This window comes from Berghia stephanieae, chromosome 5, assembly GCF_034508935.2.
Source record: "Berghia stephanieae isolate SIO BIC M18660-M18661 chromosome 5, UCSD_Bste_1.3, whole genome shotgun sequence".
NCBI lineage: Eukaryota > Metazoa > Mollusca > Gastropoda > Nudibranchia > Aeolidiidae > Berghia > Berghia stephanieae.
This window is the reverse complement of record NC_088364.1, coordinates 22,063,943-22,071,442: the sequence shown is the minus strand read 5'-3', so window position 1 is coordinate 22,071,442 and position 7,500 is coordinate 22,063,943.

Sequence of the window (7,500 nt, the reverse complement as noted above, 5' to 3'; positions counted from 1 at the left end):
GTGAGCTATCCACGAACACAAAAATATTCGTTTCAAACCCAAAGTCATTTCTAGATCCCTCTCTCACCCACTTCTTGAGATCGCCGATTCGTTCACCGCCATCGCGAAATAATTTTTGACCAGCAGTTAAGCTTAATAGCCAATATTCTCATCACAAACATATAACATAGAAACGATTGAGACATTGAGTATGCTCCGGTGTATGGGGTGAATTTTTAATTCAGAAAAGTGAGTGGAGCAGGCACTTATGTTGGTAACAACAAGAAATTTTTTATTCTCTATTGTCTTCTGGCACTTTCTACTCACTTCATATCTTGTTGTTACCAACATAAGTGCCTGCTCCACTCACTTTTCTGAATTAAAAATTCACCCCATACACCGGAGCATACTCAATGTCTCAATCGTTTCTATGTTATATGTTTGTGATGAGAATATTGGCTATTAAGCTTAACTGCTGGTCAAAAATTATTTCGCGATGGTGGTGAACGAATCGGCGATCTCAAGAAGTGGGTGAGAGAGGGATCTAGAAATGACTTTGGGTTTGAAACGAATATTTTTGTGTTCGTGGATAGCTCACACGGTAGAGCCACGCTCTCACCTGCCAGGCGGAGTTGTCGTACCAGTAAGGTCGCAGGTTCAAACCCCACCACCGCCGCGAAAAAATTTTTTATTCTCTATTGTCTTCTGGCACTTTCTACTCACTTCATATCTTGTTGTTACCAACATAAGTGCCTGCTCCACTCACTTTTCTGAATTAAAAATTCACCCCATACACCGGAGCATACTCAATGTCTCAATCGTTTCTATGTTATATGTTTGTGATGAGAATATTGGCTATTAAGCTTAACTGCTGGTCAAAAATTATTTCGCGATGGTGGTGAACGAATCGGCGATCTCAAGAAGTGGGTGAGAGAGGGATCTAGAAATGACTTTGGGTTTGAAACGAATATTTTTGTGTTCGTGGATAGCTCACACGGTAGAGCCACGCTCTCACCTGCCAGGCGGAGTTGTCGTACCAGTAAGGTCGCAGGTTCAAACCCCACCACCGCCGCGAAAAAATTTTTTATTCTCTATTGTCTTCTGGCACTTTCTACTCACTTCATATCTTGTTGTTCTCCTCTGGATACACTTTTATGCTTGTCGGAGAAGTACTTATAAGGGCGATGATGGAGATGATGGCGTCATTGTTCCGATAGTTTAGAACCAGTTACTATGCGTCAGTACGAGGGCAGTGACGTCACGATTGTTGAAACCTATTTCTATCAATCAAAAATTCTATAAACGCTCAAGGTTACACACCGTTTTGTGTGTTGCCAAGTTATATTTGGCTGGCGGATATTATGCGGGTTTTTTTTTTTTTTTTTTTTTTTTGGCAAAACGCATCAATAGTCTGATTGAGAGAATCACTCAACTCACAGTCTGAAAACAATAATAAAGATGTCAACTTCATTCTTTCTACTGTTTATTTTCTACCGTCAATGTTGATCCCAGCTGACTTGAGGGTGTGTCACGAAGCTTGTGTTTTCCTTGGTTAATATTCTTCATACTTGTCTATAAATTGAGCTTTAAACTCAAGTGAGAGAACTGGTTCGATCCAATTTGAGTCGAAGTTTTCTTTTGAATGTCACAGTTGTTGTTTTTCATCAAAGCATAAATTTAAAGTTTCCAGCCCCACGTTTGGCATTGGAATTTGGTTTGCACTCCAATCGAAAACAAACAAACCTTGACTGAAGTTGTTAAGAAAATAAGTTCAGTCGAAAAGATTAAACACAAGATGTTTTAAAAACCCCAAATGAGCGAAAACGAAGAGAAAGAAAAAGCAAAGAATGAGAGGTAGCCAAACAACATCATGTCTTGTCATATTGCCTTCATTTAAAATGAATCAGCTGCACATTTCAACCTCTCCTCACCAAGATATGGGATACCAGCATGAAGCCAATAAATGTGAACAAAAATTGAAAAAAACAGGAACAAAGAAGACAAATTATAGGAACGAAATGAAAAGCAGGTTCACGGAGCTGACTCCCAAATCCACGAGGAAATCTATTTAGAGATCTGTATTAAACTGGATTTGGATGGATACAGATGGATTCATTAATGTTTGTTTACGAGGGATGTTAAAACGTTTTTGGCAAAACGGCAGCCTGTCAAATGGTACACATTTCTGAATTTAAATAAAATCAAGTTGTAGCATCATGAGGGGATAATTATAAAAAAGGCTATTGCATGTATGCTCTTCTATCCACAAAAATTTCGACGATGTTATGGTAGAATTAAGGTTTAAAACCAAAAGCTTGAGGTGCCTAAATGAGTATATGAGATGGATAGAAAAAATGCATTGCTCCCTTATATATGAGTCACATTTACTCACTTTATTTTTCTATCCATAGAATTAGGGTCGACAATGTGTACAAACCAATAACATGTGTCTTTGTTATTTATTTTCAAAACATTAAAAAAGCAGTGCCAGTTTTCATGAAATATCATTAGTTTATTCATTGAGGGATATTGTATGTGGTTAAATAAAATGATCACTAGTTCTGCCCGCCAAAAGAGTGTAACCCTCAACAAAAACTATGTGTAACCTTTAATTTTCAAAGTCCATTAAAATGAGTGAGAACTAATTGCAGCTTTGGCGGCCATAAAACAATGATAAAGAACTGAGAAGAAGCAGGGAATCTCTACGAAAATTCGTATGTTATTGTTTTGATGCTTTTCATATCCTCACCTTCGCCTCCTTTGGATCTAGAGCTTCTTGCAACATGTCTGTTTAAGAACTGAAGACAACAAATCATCATCATCATCATCATCATCATCATCATCATCATCATCATCATCATCATCATCATCATCATCATCATCATCATCATCAGCATCAGCATCATCATCATCGTCATCATTATCATTGACAACAACAACAACAACAACGACATCATCATCATCAAAAACAACAACAGCAACGACATCATCATCATCAACAACAACAACGACAACAATGACATTGGATGTAAGCTTAACTTAAAACAATTGGGTTAAAATAAATATTTTTTATAGAAACAAAGAGAACTTTTTTTCTCGAACTTTAAAAAAATCCAAATTTAGATCATTTTGATTTTAAAGGGGGGAGGGGGAGGGGGTGTATTTCAAACTATTTACCGGTCTCCTTGTTCACCCATACTCTCCCTCTTAATTTCTCCATCTACGAGGAGAAAACTACCTAATAAAGGACAATTGACTTTATGCACTTGATTCTACGTATTAGGAACAAATATTCGAAAACGATTATTGCGTCATATATATTTGAATAATAAAAAAGTTCGTTCTAGTTTAAGCTATAATCGTTTAAACTATGTCCCTTACGTGACCAGACTTTATGACTAACTTTGGTATTTAATTTTTTTTTCTTTCCCTTTTAGCATTCTATTTCTTCTTGCCATCCACGGTGAATCGTTTTGCCGTTAGGAACAAGCCATTGCTATCGTCTTATTTCATCAAGTGCAAATCTTTCGCCACCAATTCCCATAGGCTATAGATCAGATACAAAGTTAATCAGTTCATCTGTACCTGCATCAAATGGCACTAAGCGCTATCACATGACCTTTGACTTACTTAGAAATATCTTGTATATCTCCTGCTAGTCGTATTCTCGCGATATTTCGTGTGTTCTCACTTTAATCCTTTAGCGGCAAGGTTAGAATGCTTTTAAATTATTTCATTTTAAAAAAAAACGTCATCTTATGTTTTTGTGTCTGTGTGGTCATGTGGCATGACTGTTCATGATCTGATATCCTTGTTTGTCTCCCGCTGTTGGTATATGAAACAACGCGCACGAATACACGCAGACACACGCTTCACAGAACTTTTCTAAAATGCGTATCATCATGGTGGTGGCAGTTATATAATATAATATAATAAATCCATTACTTAAAGTGCTATTCTATACTCCGAAAAAGATAATGGCAGAAAAAATGATGATTGGATTGTGCCTGTGGCTACGGGTGAATACATTGTCTTGGATCAATTATTTCCAGTTTAATCACATTGGGGTTATAAAGCAGGTCGAATTGCTTGTACTTCTTGTAGTTTGTTAAAAGTATGACGTCATTTTTCATCAGAGGCAAAAATGATGTTGTTTTTCCTGTAATGAGAGAATTTATTGTTTTGTAATATGTTGATGAACAAAATCATTTAGTTTAAATAAATTACACTGGTCCAAACTCCTAAGGTCAAAGACAGTTTTAGACCATACTGTGGGGGAGTGAATAGCTTTCATTAAGTCGTTAATATCTTCACCAAATTCTAGTTGGAAAAAAGTGAAATATATAAATGTTCACAAAGACACGAGACTTGGCTCCTCCTCCTCCTCCTCCTCCTCCTCCTCCTCCTCCTCCTCCTCCTCCTCCCCCTCCTCCTCCCCCCTCCTCCTCCTCCCCCTCCTCCTCCTCCTCCTCCTCCTCCTCCTCCTTCTCCTCCTCTTCCTCCTTTGGGAGATCCAGGTTTGAGAGTTTTTTTTAGAGTTTTTGGGTCATTTACATCGATCGATATTTGAAGGACGAGTTTTCTGGCCAAAATTTTTAATACATGTCATTCCAGGTTACGCCAGTTAAGTGGTTAATGTTATTTTGGTTGTCTTGTGTTTTCAAGATAATTTGGTTGTTTGATTTTCTTTCTTTCATTAGTACGTCACCACTTCCGTACGATCACTAATTGTGCTGAAGGAATTATTCTGTCGCAGTTATTTAGAAAATATCTTGCTCCTCTATTTGGTACTATAGTCCACTCCAAGTCCCGCGCGCATGGAACATTGCAAATTCCTCCAAATTTTTAGTGACAGTACGAATTTTGAATACCGATAGTGATTGACAAAACAGTTTTCTCACAATGCCAAATTCCTATGATCTTTTCATCGTTTGCAATAAAATTCAAACTTTAAAATATTTACAGTAATGGTGTATTAATTCTCTTTCCCGTGGGGAAAATAATCATATCAAAGTTGCATTCAGTGGGGTAGGTTAGCAAATAATATTGTGTTGTTTTAAATAGTGTAATAATAGATAGCATTTATCCAGTACTTCACAAGTTAAAAACACGCTCACCGTGTTTATAATCGATCTCTTCCCAGTTGGACAACGGCCATATAATATATTGGACGATACAAGGAGTTCGTTAGGTGTTAATAAGTTTTTTGGACAAAGACATTGATGTCAAAACCCAGGGGGGGGGGGGGGCCTCCAAATTTTTGCACCGGTCTCCGATAGGACGAGGAGAAGTGCCTTTCACAAAGACTTAACGCCCGACCAACTGTTGAACAAGACAACTCATAAAGGTCGGACAAGATATGTCACGAAATCCCACTGGTCATCCATCGAGTACGCTACATGTTGGCCATTCTGGAATTATATTCACTGGAGGATTACTTGAATGTAATAATGTGAAATATCACTGAATCTAAACTTCTTTAACACCAGATTCCATGTAAGTTTTGTACAGTATAACCTTTCAAAAGAACAGCAGTTTTCAAATACAAGAGATGCATACTTAAAATAACATAATTATTAATTTGACCTCTCCCCTTTGAGTTCCCGGTTGAGTGCCATATTGTTATTTGCCGCATGCCATGAAAGAGAATTTCGCGCTTTGCCTCTCAAGAGAATTACTTATAAATTTTCCTCATTGTGACAAATTTGCATCCATATTTAATTTTTTAATTATTTTTTATGAATGTAGAAACCACAACAGCAAACTACGCCCCTGGCTTTCAACTATTAAATTGTGACAGTTGTTTATTTCAAGTGTGTACAAAGTGTACATTTTTCTAGGTGAAAGTCTATGTTTTGAACCCAGAGTGGCAATGTTAGTGAGAAGTGCACATGAATCTCGTGAATGTAAACCCCTGGTCACCCCGTGGGAGAGTTCAGTGATCGAAATCACAACAGAATTCACTGTGTACTATAATATATTTTTATGTAAAACACCAAAAAGTTCACTCATCTCAGACCCTTCGTTTGCTATTCTACCGTAAAGAAGAAAAATCCCGAAGTATGGTACTGTAACAGATGAAAAAAAATTCAGCCTAACGTCACTAACAATACGCTTTAACAGTCGTAACATCACTTCCCTCGTAATGACGCATGGTAACTTAGTAACTAACTCTAAACTATCGGAACAATGGCGGTAAGAAAAAAATATGCAAAATCTTCCAGGACAACAATCTGAAAATTACAATCAAAGCCAACAAAAAAACATTCGACTTCCTGGACATAACCATCAACCTAAACGACGGCACCTATCAACCATTTTCAAAACCCAACAACATCCCATTGTACGTTCATAGACACAGCAATCAGCCGCCATCTATAATAAAAAACATCCCCGAGAGCATTAACAAACGACTAACAACTCTACAAACAACAACATATTCAACGATGCAATCCCACCGTATACAAACGCACTACAAAAAAGTGGATATAACTACAAACTAGAATATGAGGAAGAGACCATTACCACCCCAACAAAAAAAAACGACAAAGAAAACGACACATAACATGGTTCAACCCACCCTACAGCAAGAATGTGACAACTTCTATCGGTAACAAATTCTTCAATCTACTACAAAAATGCTTCCCTCCCGGGCATGTTCTACACTCAATCATGAACAAAAACACCATCAAAATAGGATACACCTGCATGCCAAACATACAAAACATTATTTCATCCAACAATAACCGAAAACTATCACAGCCAGATCAGCCCAGCAACAACCTAGAGAAAAAATGCAACTGTAGGACCCAGACAACATGCCCACTAAACGGCAATTGCCTGACTCAAAACGTAATTTATCAAGCCACAGTAACACGACCAGACACACCAAAACAAGAAACATACATTGGCCTCACCGAGTGTCCATTCAAAACCAGATACAACCTGCATACATCTTCCTTCAGAAACATACACAAACGACATTCTACTACACTAAGCGAACACATTTGGAACCTCAAAGAAAAAAACATACAACACAGCATCACATGGAAAATCATTTCCAGGGCACAGTCGTACTCCCCCTCTTCTAAGATTTGCAACCTCTGCTTGGAAGAAAAATTCTTCATCATCACTAAACCGAACATAGCAACACTCAACAGAAGAAACGAACTAACTTCCTCATGCAGACATAGAAACAAACACCTTTTATGTAATTACGAACCTCCATAAACACGAATCTATAAAAATACGAAAACACAACAATCTACTTTCACTTCCACTTCCTGATGAGAGCAACGCTCGATAACAACGTTGTAGAACTCAAACTATCTTAATTATATTTCAAATGTTTATATATATATATCTATCTATATATATATATATATATATATATATATATATATATATATATATATATATATATATATATATATATATATATATATATGGAATATAAATTCTGCATCTTTGATTTTGTCAATTTCAAAACAATCTTTTAGTTACTCGAATGATGCAAATCGC